Source organism: Mustela lutreola, chromosome 16 (genome assembly GCF_030435805.1).
Source record: "Mustela lutreola isolate mMusLut2 chromosome 16, mMusLut2.pri, whole genome shotgun sequence".
In the NCBI taxonomy this organism is placed as follows: domain Eukaryota; kingdom Metazoa; phylum Chordata; class Mammalia; order Carnivora; family Mustelidae; genus Mustela; species Mustela lutreola.
Window position 1 is genome coordinate 38,217,544 of NC_081305.1, and position 15,357 is coordinate 38,232,900.

The window sequence follows — 15,357 nt, forward strand, 5'->3', positions numbered from 1 at the left end:
TGAAGATCTTCCCTATTATATTTCATTTGTCATCTTTTCTTTTCTTTCTTTCTTTTCCTTCTTTCCTTCCTTCCTTCATTACTTCTTTCCTTCCTTGTTGTAGAGTAGGGGATGCTTGAGGGAGTCATGGTTCGTCTGTTACTGTTGCTTCTTGTTAAGAACCGCAGGAAGACAGTGTAAAATATTTTTACTTGACCTCTAAATCAGTCCACCCTTGACTCTTCCTGGCCTTCTCCAGAAGACATGGAGAGCCAAACTTAATATGGATTTAGAGATGACCATTCAGGGGGACAGCAGCATTTTGATGACACTGTATGCCCAGAGAGAAAAATGAAGACACCACCACGATCCCCGGAACATTCCCAGCCCCCACATTCCTGCTGGGGAGGAGGCTCATGTCCACTTCACACCCATGTCCCAGTACTCTCTGAGGCATTGGGGTTTCTCTGTTGGAGTCGGGAGAACCAAGGATGGGGCTTTGCGGGAATATCCAGCTGGAGGAGTGGAAATAGTTTGGGGAGGTCCTTTCCCTTGTCATGGAGGAGCTGTGCCCTGAGAAGCAGGTGCGGGCCTGCTGACCTGGACTGTGCTCTGGAGTCCCGTGGTAGGTCACTTTGTGAGATGAATCGGTAAGAACAACAAAGAACATGTGCACAGAAGGAAGGGGCTGAGTGGGGTCCCCAGCCATCGGGATCTCTGCCGAGTCCAAGTGCGCTTTTTGAAGAACAGCCCACATAAACTCCCTGAGAGGTGTTTAGACATCGAGTCGTTGGAGAAAGAGAGGCCAAAGGGCTTCCGCAGGAATCCTCGTCTCTAAACCCTAGAAAGATTTCCTGATCTGCACGAGTGGAAATACTCTGGCTCAGGGAGAGAGGCTCACTAGGCTTCCAAGCTGCTCTTTTCCTGTTACCTGTGTTCTTTTTAAAGCAATAGGATTTTTTTTTTTTTAGAGTAGTTTTAGATATGTACAAAAATTGAGTGTATCTCCCCACCTACATTTCCCCGTTATTAACGTTTATGTTAGCGCAGTACCTTAGTTCTAATTGATGGGCCTGCATTCCTACATTATTATTAACTAAAGTCCACTGTTTACATTGAAAGATCACTTTTGGTGTTGTATGTTCTGTGGGTCTGGGCAAACGTACAATGGCATGTACCCACCGCTCTTGTTTTGTACCAAATAGTTTCACTGTCCTAAAAATCCCCCATACCCCCCCCATCCCTCCCTCCCCCTCGCCTCTTGGCAATCACAGATTTTTTTTTTTAACTGTCTCCTTTGTTTGGCCTCTTCTAGAATGTCACAGAATTGGAATCGCACAGGATGTAGTCTTTTAAGATTGGCTTCTTTCACTTAGTAATATGTATTTATGGTTCTGTCATGTCGTTTCATGGCTCGATGGTTCATTTCTTTCTGTTGTTGGGTACTATTTCGTTGTCCGGGGGTGCCACAGTTTATCCATTCTGTTACGGAGAGAAGTCTTGGTTGCTTCCATGTTTTGGCAATCGTGAATAAAGCTGCTATAAACATCTGTGTGCAGGTTTTTGTGCGGATGTAAGTTTTCGCCTCTTCTGGGTAAATACCAAAGAGCACGATTGCTGGGTTGATGGGAAGAGTGTGTTTAGTTTTGTCAGGAACTGCCAAACCGTCTTCTGAGGTGGCTGTGCCATTTTGCATTCCCACCAGCCACAAACGAGAGTTCCTGTTGTTCCGTGTCTTTGCCAGCATTTGGGGTCTGTGTTTGGGATTTCAGTCATCTTAATAGGTGTGTCGCGGTGTCTCATTATTGCTTGCATTTGTATTCCCTTAAAGCCGCACGATGTCGAGCACGAGCTTCTCCCGTGCTTACTTGCCATCTGTAGATCTCCCTTGATGAGGCATCTAGACTTTCGGCCCTTTTTAATGGGGCTGTTTGTTTCTTCTTGTTGAGTTTTAAGAGTTCTTTCTAGATTTTGGACACCGGCTCTTCATCCGATAATGTTGTTAGCTAAGACTTCCTCCCACCATGTGCCTTATCCTTTCCTTCTCTTAATGCTCTCTCTTTGTAATATGTGTGGAACTCTCAGCCACCTCGGCCAGTGGCCTCTGTTCTCATATGGCCAAGTGGCACCTACTTATGTTTCAGATTTGAGGTTTTAGGACATGCAAAATCAGAGATGCACATGCAATGCATTCTCAGCTGTGTTTATAAAGCTCACATATATATGCAAGCACACACACGTGCACACACAGAAGAATAGAAGAAATGTGCCAAAATATCAATGCATTCACACCAGCTGACTAGAACTATGGATTGTTGTTATTTTCTTTGTAATATCTCATATGTTCTAGATTTTCTAGAAGGGAGCATATTATTACTTGAATAATCGGTTGTGTACAGGTAAAAGTAAATGCATTGAAGAAAAGCACCACCTGTGGAGGAGATCCCATAGTGATTCAGTTGAAACTTGGACAACTTTCCCTTTGACTTCAGAGATGATCTCCAGAACCCATATGTCGCAATATTGATGAGAATACAGTTTCTCTAACAACCTGCTTCAGAAAACAAGTGACTTTCTTTTTAAGTTTCTTTATTTATTTGACAGACAGAAATCACAAGCAGGCAGAGAGGCAGGCAGAGAGAGCAGAGGAAACAGGCTCCCTGCTGAGCAGAGAGCCCCATGTGGGGCTCAATCCCAGGACCCTGAATTCATGACCTGAGCCAAAGGCAGAGGCTTAACCCACTGAGCCACCCAGGCTCAAATGACTTTCTTATGGCTACATTTGGCTGTCAAAATGGCCCGCTGTTTTGCTGAGCCCTCACTGGGTGCTATACAAGATAAACACAGTGGAAGCCACTAATGCAAACCGCGCATACAGTTTTAAATTTCTAGTAGCCCCATTAAAAAGGGTTAAAAGGGAGCAGGTAAAATTGATTCTAAGACTCTATTTTTTAGTACATCCAGAATATTATCATGTCAACAGGTTAAAAAGTATCAAAACTATAAATGAAACATTTTACATTCTTCCAGATATGATGTGTGTTTTAAGCCTGCAGATCATCTCAGTCTGCACTGGCACTTTGCAGGTGCTGAGTAAACACATGCGGTCAGTGCCTCTCAGATTGGACGGGGCAACTTTGTGTGGTGGCGGATAATCCAGCAGTTTGCCAGACGGTACCCAAACGGCAACAGTACCTGCAGTGAGTACAGATTAAAAAGAAAACAGGCGCTTTGTGCTTTCCAATTATTTTCCATTTCTTCTTCAAGATAAGCTATTTCGTAGACACTGTATGATTTGATGATGCTAGGAAGTTTTTTCTGTAGGGGGATAAATATTTTTAATTCGTGCATGGATACAGTATAGCCTGAAGCATTTGCAGTTTGGGGATTTTTTTTCTTTTTTTTTTTTCTTCTTTGCATTATTGCCTCTCTGGAGGCCAACGTGGTCTCAGATGTGCCAGCCTATGGAGTCTTGGGCTGATACGGGACCTGCATTGAGACAGGGTGAGACAGGGCCAGATTGGGCAAAGACATCGGGAGAGGCTGCCAGGCCTTGGCTCTCAGAGAAAATAGCCTCTGGGCAGGGTTGGGATACCCCTTCCGGACCTGTGCCCAGTGACACAGGTTTTGAGCCTTGTAGGAGACATGCGCATCTGGTCTGTGTTTCTTACCCTAAGAACACCGGCCTACAGGGTGGGTCAGAATTCCCCATTTCGGGATGAGCTGTGGGATCCCCTGTGCAGAGTCATGCTCCTGAGGACAGAGACAGGGGGGCTGTTGGGTGTCTCCGATCAGTGGCCCCGGGCAAGCACGCCTGCCCCAGAGACCAGGCTCTTCGAGGCTGTGTGGCAGGAGGTGTTGCTGGTGCTGGGAAACATCGCATGCGTCACCGAATCAGGGATTCAGACCCTGGCTCCCCCCACTTACCTGCTCTTTACCTTGGGCCAGTTCCTGCATAGCGGGTGCCTCAGTTTCCCATCCATCCATGACCGCGCTGGCAGCAGTGTCCTCCCTGGGTTGGAGCAATGTGGGTCAGGATGTAGGGCTCTGGTCGGCACGCAGTGAGGGCTTGGTAGATGGGAGCCGACGCTCTTCCTGAGTTCAGGAACGGTTAGGTCAGCGAACGGATCCCTTCAGAAGTGGGGCGTGTGTGTGTGTGTGCACGCGTGCATAAACTCCGGCGGTTTCTTGAACTCCATGTCTTTAGTGGCTCGTGTCTTCCTGTCTCCATCCTGCACCCTCCGCTCGGCCTGAGAGACCGGCAGGAATCATTTTCCCTCCGCCTTCACTTTCCCTCTCTTCTTTTCTCCTTCTCAGGGCTGTTTTGACGATGAATTAATTGTAGGTTGGGGGACTTGCAAGCAAAAATCAAAGCCAATAAACTTCAAAAGGACAGGGGGAACCAGGGCCACCGGGGGAGTGCCAGGGCCCACTGTGTGTGTGTGTGTGGGGGGGACTCTTGTGGCTTTGGGGGAGGGTGGGGGGTGCTTTCCATGTGTCTTCAAAGGGGACACCAAGTGTTTCAGATTGTCGCTGAAAAACTCTGATGCAAAACTTGGGAAATCTGGGTGAGAGGCAACGGGTTCCAAAACAACTATTTCTCTCTTTGGCCAGCAAGCGTGAGCCCAGTGGAACGTAGAGTTAAACTTGGAATTTCTTGGCAAGGGTTAATAATCAATGTAGATCTCCTAACAAAGGAGATGCTGCCTTATTATACTGGGAAAGTTTTTTTTCTTAACTGTCAGTGAAGCAGTACTAATTATTACTCCAGTGTAAATGAGGTCATTTCCTATTAAGAGAACAAAATGCTTAGCCTCGCCTTGCCAATTCATACCAACTATTTTTCACACATACTCAGCTTTTTAGTTTTTTTTTTTTTAATTTTGATAAAATCCATTCATTTGTATTAGAAAAGTGTAAACCATCGCAATAATAGTTGCCCATGATTACCCAGATGAGCTTTTGTAATGTGTGGGTTGTTTGAATACCATGTGTTAGCTATGGAACAATTAGGCAGCTGAATGGATCTTTAAAACAATCAGATACTTTTATCTCACTGAAAAAATACATTCCTTGGATGTGTACTGTTAAACCGTAAATTCCGGGCAACATTAAACTCACGTCACAAGAAGAACTTTCGGATACATGTTGATCAAGGACAAAAAGACATCCAAATATCGTGTCTTCGTGTTTTCATTTTTTTTTTATGCAAGCAAAAAGATTTAAGGAATATTGTAGCAAACAAAGGGTAATTGTTTTAGCCCAGATGTTGCTTTTGCACAACAAGCAGGTTACAATGTTCCCACAGAGCTGATGAGCCCAATCAGGGAAATGATTAAAAATTGATTTTGTCCCTGTAATTACAGTATGTAAACTACTTAGCTTGGATTGCAAAGGAAGTGATTTTCTAATTACGTATATACTCTGGTGTCTAATGATTGGTTTTTTGAAGTAATGAAGAGAGAGCACTAACGACTCCTTGGTGTTCTGTTGTTTAAGAAAGACCATCTTTAGAGTAAGCAGCAACAGACAAAGAGTTTAAATTGAATTTTCAACACTGTTAATGTGCACATGGATTTGTTTATTAAAGAGACAGGGAAGTAATTTGATTGGCTCTGAGCATCTTGGCTTTTTTTCATGCTAAAGCATGTAAAAATACATGCACCGGGGCACAGGCTGACGGGAAGAAGCCTCCCCGCTCTGCTTTCATCATCCCAGCGCCTGGGCTGATACCGCGGGGTCTCAGGTTCCTGTGAGCATCTGATATCTGTGAATCCTGAAAGCGTTTAGATCGAACAGGTATCAGATAGCTCCTGCATCAAAGTTACCTTCGTTTTAAAATGAAAGAAGAGGCTTCTCTTGGATGCATGTCTGGGCAGCCCAACGCACTCTGTGTTAGAATATTTGTAGCATCCCATGTGACAGATAGCCTGCATCCTATGATGCGGGGCTCTGTGATGGGGTGACAGCTGGCACCCCCCCATATGTGTGTGCCACATGCGCAGCAAAAACGCCCACCCCAGGGCTAGCCCTGTGTCTGCAGGTCTGGCTGTAGTGGGTCAATGCTGGGAGCCGGGGGGCATGCTGATGGGGATGGAGGAGAGAACTCGCAAAATCCTGAGTTTGGAGACACTTTGTGGCTGATGAGTCACAGCCCCTCAAGCCCTTCTTCTGGCAGATGTTAGAAGGGGAGACCGTTCCTCAGCAGGCGCGACCTGCCCTCCAGGAAGGGGACAGTGGCTGCAAGGTGACCCTGAGAGTTTGGTGAAGCCAAGGGATCAGGAGACGCATGCCTTTGGGAAGACTTGTTTGTTACTCACAGTTCCTAAGAGGAGGGGGGGTGCCCCAGGCCGTGAGGGACTGCGCAGGGAAATAGCAGGACTAGTCTGGAGACAGGGAGCCAGGGGAAAATGTAAACATGATCCATTATGGTGCTGAAGGAAGGGCTTGGCAGGGAGGGTGGCCAGAGGTGGGACTGGCTCGTTTGGATCATTTCAGTAGGCTCTAGGCTAGAGGGACTCTCTCTGGTTGTCTGATATCTGACTCCGGGGTGATTAGGGCAGGGGATAGTCACCCAGTGTGGGAGTGCCTGGTAAAGGAGGGGGAGGTTGAGGCGTGGGCTGTGGTCGGTGGGTTTGCCTGTGAGAGATGTGCTCCCAGAAGGGTCGTTTGCTCTCTTTAGGGATTGGCTAATCCTGGGAGGGGCAGTCCCTGCAGGGCTGGTCCTGCTCCTGCAGTAAGGTCCCAGATGTCAAGGCATCAGAAACACATGCTTACTGCACAGGAGCCCTTGGCGAGGGCTGGTTTGGGAGTGGGTGACCGTGTCATCAGAGTCCCTGGCCGTGATGAGCATAGGATGATGCCAGGTCCCTCTTCTTCCTGGTGTCTACTCAGCAAGTCTCTTTGGCTCTCTATGAAATGCATCCTGAATCTACTTGCTTCCCGCCATCATCGTGGCTCCCACCCTACATCAAGCCAGCACCGTCTCTCACCTGGACAACCGTGGCAGTCTCCTCGCTGGTCTGATAGGGAGCTCCACTGCCAGCCCTTCTGGTCTGTTTCCCCACAGTAGCCAGCGTGGTCCTTATTATAATGTAAATCACATCATGTTATTCCTTTGCTCAAAACCTGTCAATGGCTCAGAATAAAACCCAAAATTCGTACCATGTCTGAGAAGAAATGCCAGCCCTCTCCCATTTCCTTCCTACCATCCATGTTGTCCTGGGCGCATGGAACATTTTGCTGCTCCTGGAATACACTATCTCCTTCCTACCCCAGGGCCTTTGCACCAACTGTTTGTTTTGCTTATAGAGTTCTTCCCCAGATTTTCACTCAATTTATCCAGGATTTTTTGCTTGTTTGTTTGTTTTTTTGTTGGTTGTCACTGGTGAAAGTGGTCTCTCTCTGGTCATCTTATCACAAACCATCTCTGTCCACATCTGTCATTTTCCCTGGCTTTATTTTCTTCTTCGAGCCTATTATTCACTAACTTTATATTTTGCTTTTATTCTTTCATTGGAAGCTGCTCACTAAAATAGAAGTTCCCCACAGACAGGAGTCTGGCACCCAGGAGGCACTTGGCAGGTGACGGCTAAATGAGACCGAGTGCCTAAGCCTCTTCCCCAGGGAGCACTTCTCACCTGGACTCCTTTCCTGTTGGGAACAACAGCTCTGTTACTTGGGGCCAATGTCCTCCCTTAGAGTTCTGAGAGGAGGAGAGAGAGAATCACTCAGTGCTCGGGAATGGAACGTGCAAGTCCATTTCGGCTGTTGGCAGGGTCTCTGTCCCCTAGTGGGCCTGGAGAGGGTGTTGAGCATGGGGCTTTAGGAGAGGCACTGGAACTGGGCAGGGAAGTTGTGGCCCCACGGTAGTGCAGGCTGGGGAACAGGCTGGAGCCCCTCTTCTGGGCTTCCCTCCAGGACAGCAGGACTGTGAGGCACTGTCCTGGAAGGGCTGAAGTGTTATCTCCAGCGAGCTCCACTTACGAGTCCCACTGGCCACACCCTTCTCCCACGGAGCGCTGAGGGAGTCCAGCTGGCTTTCTTGCCGCTGCAGAATCCTTTCCTGATGCTTTCCTGGAAGGAAAGCAGTTTATCTGGCTCCCATCTGCCCCAGACGGCCCAGAGCCCTCAGCGGACTGCAGGACTCCTGCCACAGGGCCTCCGAGTGAGCCCTGGGAGGGCCGGTCCTCCGTCAGTCCCGGAAGGCGCTGTGCTCCAGGGGCCACACTGTAACAGAGCACCGACCTGGGGAGGGGAATTGAACCAGCTTTACCTTCTTTTCTTCCATCCCCCCTTGCTGGCCCTTCGTTCTATAGGATCCGGAACCTTCCCTTCTCTCTTTCCTCTTCCACCACCCCCCCCCCCCCCAGCTGAGCTCCAGCCCTCTGCCTGAGATGAGGGACTAGGAGGTGAATGGACACAGCCTTTCCCCCGTGAGCTGGCAAGAGACACAGGGACCACCCTCCGCATGGCATCTGGTGCTTGGCAGGACCTTGGCAAATGGTAACTTGTTGCCAGGATGGCCTTCCAGCCGCCATGGTGTTGAGTGAGAGACAGGTGTGTGATGACCAAGAGAAGGCCACATGTTGGTCTAGAGGAAGGGTCTTTGCGTCGAACTTGGGGCTTATTGCCAAGGGCCCCGGTCGTGGCAGGGTTGCTACGTCTCTGCTCCTGTCTTGACTTGCCAGGCGCCCTCCCTTTCAGCACCCATGGGAGGGTGCTGGGAGACTGGGAGACTGGGCTTCTACCCCGTGAAGGTTATCAGAGCTTCTGCGTCTCCCCTGGGAGGACTTGGGAAGGAGGAGAGGGCCCCCATCCCTTGGTGAGGGGTCCATGCAGCTCTCTCCTTCTAGCCTTGGCTCAGCGAACAGGCTGGGCCCTTGAGTGGGCACTGCTTGGCCTGTAGAACTCGTAGGGTTCTACACGGGCCAGGCCAGAGCTGCCCGGCATCTCCCACTTGCTTCTGTTGTCTGTGCCCCCCCGTCTTCCTGTCCTCCCCACTTCTCTTCAAAGTCTTTCTATCAGAGCTTTCCACCCCCTCCCTTCCCTTGGGTTGCTCGAAGGGGCCTTGGAAGTGCCCCAGGTTCTAACAGACCCAGCCCCCCCAACACCCCATCCTCCCTCCCCCTTTTCAAAGTTGCTGCCCCCCCCACCCCTGCATTTTTCTTAGAACCCGCATTCCTCACATGTCAGGGTCTCTGAACCTTTACCTGCCCCCACCTCCACCTCTGTGCCCACCGAGGCCCTGCTCACTGAACGAGCAGGCGTGAGCTCCCTATCGGGTGCCGCCGGCCAAGGGGGGCCCCAGGTGTTTGACAGGACAGGCAGGGGTTATCCATGTACAGCCGGGGGGATTTCAGGCCCCGAAACCTGCCCATGGAGGTGATTCTTTTGGTGACATGGCTGCTCCCCACCTTGGCCTTGGCTCGTGCCGTGCTTTTTGCTGCCTTTGTGATCTGCCCCTTCCCGCCTTTCCTCGGATCTGGTGGTAGCTACACCCCACTGGGCTTGTGGGCACTGTCTCCTGGGTGGCCCACTCCACCAGCCCCTCAGCGGGGGTCCACGTGGGAGGCAGGGGCGAGGGGAGGCCTCCCGTCAGGGACCTGTTTCTGGTTATGTCACCGCGTTTTCTCTAAATGGAAGTTCCTACTTGCACCAAGACTGCTCTTTCTTTCACTGAGTGAGGCAGATTTACTGGGCTGGGGTTTTCCACCCCACATCGAGAGCATCAGTGGTCTGGTGTGCTCCCCTTTGCCCGCCTGCGGTGGCCATAATGACATGGGACAGTGGGTGTCACCTCTAGATGGTTCAGAAAGATGCCAGTGGCACTAAGTCAATTTTCTTTCCTGAGATTCCAGTATGGCCTCTGAGCAAGGGCTCTGCCGTTATCTCAGCAGGAAGCTTGTGGGGCTCACCTGGCCGGGCCGAGGCAGGCCAGCCACCTTTGGACACTGCCCCCCCCACCCCGCCCATCATTCGTGAGAGCCCTCCCAAGGGCTCAGCTCCCCGTGCAGCCGCGGAGCTTGCACGGGGGCCACGACTGTTTCAGGGCATAGGAGCTCCCATCACGGCCCCCAAAGGCAGATGGCCGGCATGTGATCAATGGTGGGAAGCCTGGGGTCACGTGGATGTGGGACACCCCAGGTGGAGTCTCCCGTGTTCTTCCCATTCCTGGCATCCAGAAAACTTCTTATGTGAACAGCCCCTGGAGAATGGTCCTAGAATTTTGCAAACCATAAGGCTGAGTCTCCCCCCCCCACCCCGCCTCTCGCAATCCCCTCCCTAAAAATTGTCTTGTGAGCAAAGCAAGTAAGTCTTCACAGAGCCTTTCGGGTGCCAGGACCCGCTGTGCCCATCCCTGGGACAGACCAGAGAAAGCACAGCGTCAAGCATTTGTTTCTCTCTCTCTCTCTCGATTTTAACTTTGAATGATACAGAAAAAAAAAAAAATTGCAGAAGCTAATCTGTCTGAGGAGAGGCAAGGAGGGGGCAAGAGAGACTTGTGATCTCTTACCTTGTTGCAGATGGTTGAGGTGTCTGTCCACTTCCGCTTTGTGTCTCGAGGTAGGCAGGTAGAAATTAGTTTACAGACAGCAGTGTCCCTGTGACACTTTGAGGACATTCTTTCTACACTCAGTCAGCCAACACCTTTTTGGTTGCCAGAAATCTGTGTTGGAGTTGGATGGACTGTGGGATGCCCGTGGCTTCATGTGCAGATTTCGTCATCGTGGGCTAGGGCTGCCACCACGGGTTCCCCGAGTGTGTCTTCTGGTTTCATAGACACGCCCCTGAGTCCCTACTGGAATTCCGCTTCTGTGATGCCCGAATGTACAACTTCGGCATCAGCCAAATGTAACTTCTCAAGAAGGAACTTTTGCTCGTCCTGTAAAATCCTTCTATGATTGGATTCCGAATTGCACTGGACCGGGAGAGGCTGGACCCAGGGAGTGGACTGGAGATGGCAGGCTGAGGCTTGGCTTGGCCCCTGTGGGCAGGCATCTTGGTGTCCCCCCCGCCAGGCCCCCCATCCTGTCCCAGCATGTCATAGTGGAGGAGCTCCTCTTGCGAGGCTTTCTTCAGTAATGAGACAGGAGAAAGTCGAATGCCTAACTGGTCCTTTTCTGGATCTTGGTACGGGAGTGGGGACAGATGCTACACGAAGCCCCAGAGCCTGGGTCAGTGACTAGTTCTGGTTCGGACACAGTGAATGCCGCCTTGGGCATGGAGTGCCTGTTTGGAACACAGGATCACCTGTGGTCCATTGAAATTTGGGTGGAATTGTGGTCTCCTGAAGGGAGCTCCTTAAATCAGAGAGAAAAAGAACCCCTCAGTTCTCAACCTTTAGAATTTAAAAGGGAGAGAGAGAGAGGAGAGAGCAAGCCAGCCTTATTTGCTTATTGGCTTGCTTCTTCTGTCCCATCTGGACAAGAAATGGTTAGATGCCCCGCCCCCTTCTCTTTTTGCAGGTGGCAATTTCCCATTAAAAGGAGCTGAGCAAATTGGGTTTATTGCGGCAAGGGTCACATAGTTCCCATTTTTAAATTGCTCAATGAATTGGGGCAGTGGGGCTATTAAATATTGTTAGACTCTCAACTAGCCCGGCAAATGGTTACCTTGGACGAATGCTGTTTACCTGTCTTGTTGACGTCGATATGTCCGACACGGAGACTTGCTAACACGTCCTATTTTTGCAGTTCCGGCCCACCACGGCTTTAAGAATACCCTTCAGCCAGGAGGGAGCTCCGTTGCTTTAAGACTTGCCTGGTAAGGAACATCGTTCTGTAGTTTGTTGAAGTGGTGTCTGTCTGTGAGTGTGTGGGCTGTCCAGGCTGCCCTTGCTAGGCTGGAGCCCCCTGCGCTGGGTGAGAGTTCTCCCAGATGCTTCCTTCTCCCCCAGCCTGGACTGAGATGGGTTGTGGAGAAGCTTCTGGATTCAAGGGTTCCTGGGATGGAGTGCAGCTCCCAGGGCTTCTAGGTGGGATGAATGTATGGTGTCAAGACATGTTCTGGAAGTCTCAGCACAGGGTCCCAGAAGGGGCAAAGCCCCCTAAGGGTGACTTCTTTCTCTCTGTGTGACATCCCTAAGAGTCGCTGTCCACCAGCTGGCAGGTGGAACAGGAGCTGGTGAGGCTGTGGCACCACCTGTGGCCCATCGCCCCATCACCCACGGGTTGGCTCCGTGGCCTGGCCCCGTCTCAGAGGAAACTTGTCCCAGAGCAGCTTCATGTTTGTCATCTCAAACTCAAGATCCCAGACTCAGTGATGGAGGGTTTTCCTGGCCTCAAAGCTGCTAAAAACTTACAGCACAAATGAAGGGGCAGGTGCCTGTGTCTGATGCCCGCAGCCTCCTCATCCGAGCTCCCTGAGATCTATCTCTGTAAACTCAGGCTCAGATCTCATTAGCCAAGCCCACCTCCCCCTGACCATGGGCCTCAGAGGTCACTACACAACCTCGGAAATTGATAGCGGAATTATGCACTCAGAAATTAATTTTACGTTGTACTGAATATATCTTTTTTTATTATTATTATTGTGACTTTATCTTGTTGAGAAAGTGCTTACTTCTGATTTTGTGGATATTACTGACCATGGATTACTTTTATTTTGGTTTTTACACAACAGTTATATTAGAAATTTGCTGTTTTATTCTTACCTTCTTAGTAAAAATCCTTTTATCACACAATGGGTAATTTATATCCATTACCAGGCCTTTCAATCCTTTTCAGTGGGGCTGTCAGCGCCGTTGGCACAGTAATGATTAATGTGATCTAATAATAGCGTGCCATTATATTACCTTAGTAAAACATGTACCAACATCCTATTCGGATCTACCAAATTCATAGCTTCCTATAATATTTTTGTTGAAAGACAGGATTACTATTTTTCAAAGCTGATTTTTTCCCCTTTAACATATTTAATGAAATTCACAATTCTCTGCCTTGGTAATCCGGGCATGTGATTGGGTTCGGTGGGTGAATGTGACATCTGTAAGTCGTGTTGTGATTTGTCAGGGAGAGGTAGGACAGTCTCAGAGACCCGCCACCGGCCGATCCTGGGTTGTTTTGCCTTGAAGGAAAGAAATTGCTGGGTTTCCAGTCTCTTCTGACACGTAATAAGGAAGGTGTGTTTTAGATCAAAAGGCAAAAAAGTAATTTGACTCGAAGAGTCCTTTCTTCCTCTCCTGTTTTTCTCTTCTCTCCTGTCGCCTGCTTTGGTCTGCTGGTGAATAAGAGGGTAACAGAGCCCGTGGAAGCAGCTTCAAGCTGTTTTTTTTTTTTTTTTTTTTTCTGGGGTTGCCTCCAGCCTTCATCTCCAGCTCAGCCTCTCTGGATCTGAGGCCGGGTTGTTTGGCCTCGGCACTGACATTGCGCTGGGTAACTCTTCGCTACGGGGGTCCTCCTGTGCACGGTCAGACGTTCAGCAGTGTCCTTGGCCTTCTTCCACTCAGATCCCAACTGTATACCCAGCTCCCCGAAGCTGAGACCACCAAAAATATCTCCTGAAATGACCAGCCATCCCCTGGGGGCCACAACCATCCACAGGTCCGATGTGATAGGAACACAAGAAGATGGGTTTTGGGGGTGAGGGGATCTCGCTCCAGCTGGAGCTCCCATTGAGCTTTGGGGTCCTTCTTTGGGACATCTTTGGTTTTGGCAGGGAAGATGTGGGGATGAGGGTTACACACTGCATCTTTTTCCTGGCAGAAACCCAGGCTTCTTCCTTCTTTCTCCTCCCTCCTCTGTCCCAGAGCCTGGCCCCAGCAAGGGTCTGAATCTTAGCTTCTTCCACTTAAATCCCATTATAATCACGACCGTGATTGATAACATTCCACCTTTTCAAAGGGCTTTAAAATCTGTGTCAACCAAGGATGACATTATTGGAGCGCAGGCGAGATGTATTCAAACAATTACACACTCAAATCGAAATGGGAAGGTTTGTCCTTCTATTCTGATGCCTTTGTGACGTGGCTTTCACCAGCGCTTTGGCCCCGCAGCCCCCAAAAGCTTCAGCGGGAAAATGCATGGGGAGGAACAGGTTTTGCCCTTGATTCCACTCAGCTCTGAAAGATTTTGAATATTTGGGCTTCTTAGAACTAGAGGGTAGGGGGGGAAGGAGAGGTTGTTGAGCACAGGAGAGAGAGAGAGAGAGAGAGATCCTTGCTTTTGATTCAGAACAAAAATTACTGCTGCAACATTGGCTCGAAATATGCAATCAACTGAAATCAGGAAAAGTATTTTGAATACAAAATTTATATTGAAATACTTGAATCTTGATACGTGTGCACCCACATACATGTATATATTTAAATCAAGGAAGAGCAGGCGAAAAAATAAAGCTTTTGTCATAAAAATATTGCTTGTAGTATTTGCCCTCAAATGATTTCTGCCACATTGGAATACATTTTTGTACGGTTAGCATTTCCATAGAAGACACTCTTGTTTGCAACAGATTCTTGATGATAACAACAAATGAGGAAATGGCTCTGATTTACCTTTGTTTTAGGAGGATTTTAAATACCTTGTGATGTTTGGTTTAGGAAGCATTTTGGTGACCCACCCCTACTTTACTGGTTTCTGGTCTTTCTCTCTCACTGCAGCATAAACCGGGTAAGAGTGGGGCCTTGTGTGTGTTCTTCAGTGTTGGCTTTCCATGTTCCTGAAATGGTCTCTGGTACATAGTAGGTTCTCAGTAATACTGATGACTGGCAGGATGGATTGGTGGGTGGATGGATGAGTGGATTGATAGATGAATGGAGGGATGGATGGATGGATAGATGGTTGGAGGGATGGATGGATGTATGGATGTATGGGTGGATAGATGGATGGATGGATGGATGGATGGATAGATGGTTGGAGGGATGGATGGATGGATGGATAGATAGTTGGAGGGATGGATAGATGGTTGGAGGGATGGATTGGTGGATGGATGGATGGATGGATAGATGGTTGGAGGGATGGATGGATGGATAGATGGTTGGAGGGATGGATGGATGGATGGATGGATGGATGGATGGATGGATAGATGGGTTGATAGATGGTTGGAGGGATGGATGGATGAATGGATGGATGGATGGGTAGATGGGTTGATAAGATGGGTGGATTGATAGATGGATGGAGGGATGGGTGGTTGGAAAAACAGTTGGATGGGTGGATGGGTGGATGGGTTGTTGTGTAAGTGGCTGGGAAAATGGATAGAGTTCTATCTCAAACCTGAATCAGATCTTAGAATAAGATCTAAGCCTAGCAGTCCAAATGAAATCCCACTTTTTACCATCTCTTCACCCCTTGTCCTCTTAAACAATTTTTTTTTTTTTACATCTAAATGGTCAGTTGTACAAAGACCTTCTTATTCTTCTTTTTAATCCAGTTTTTAAAA

The 15,357-nt window shown here is 49.0% G+C and overlaps 1 protein-coding gene across 9 annotated transcripts in view; it reads left to right on the forward strand.

The window, feature by feature from the left end:
• ZNF536 (zinc finger protein 536) overlaps positions 1-15,357 on the forward strand; it is a 424,829-nt gene that overhangs the window by 41,029 nt on the left and 368,443 nt on the right. For 7 of the 9 annotated variants that reach the window (XM_059152136.1, XM_059152135.1, XM_059152145.1 and 4 more), the window contains exon 2: positions 11,676-11,745. The exons of the other annotated variants lie outside the window; for them this stretch is intronic. The gene's annotated coding sequence lies outside the window, so the exon portion shown is untranslated. The remainder of the gene's footprint in view (positions 1-11,675; positions 11,746-15,357) is intronic. 9 annotated transcript variants of the gene reach the window in all.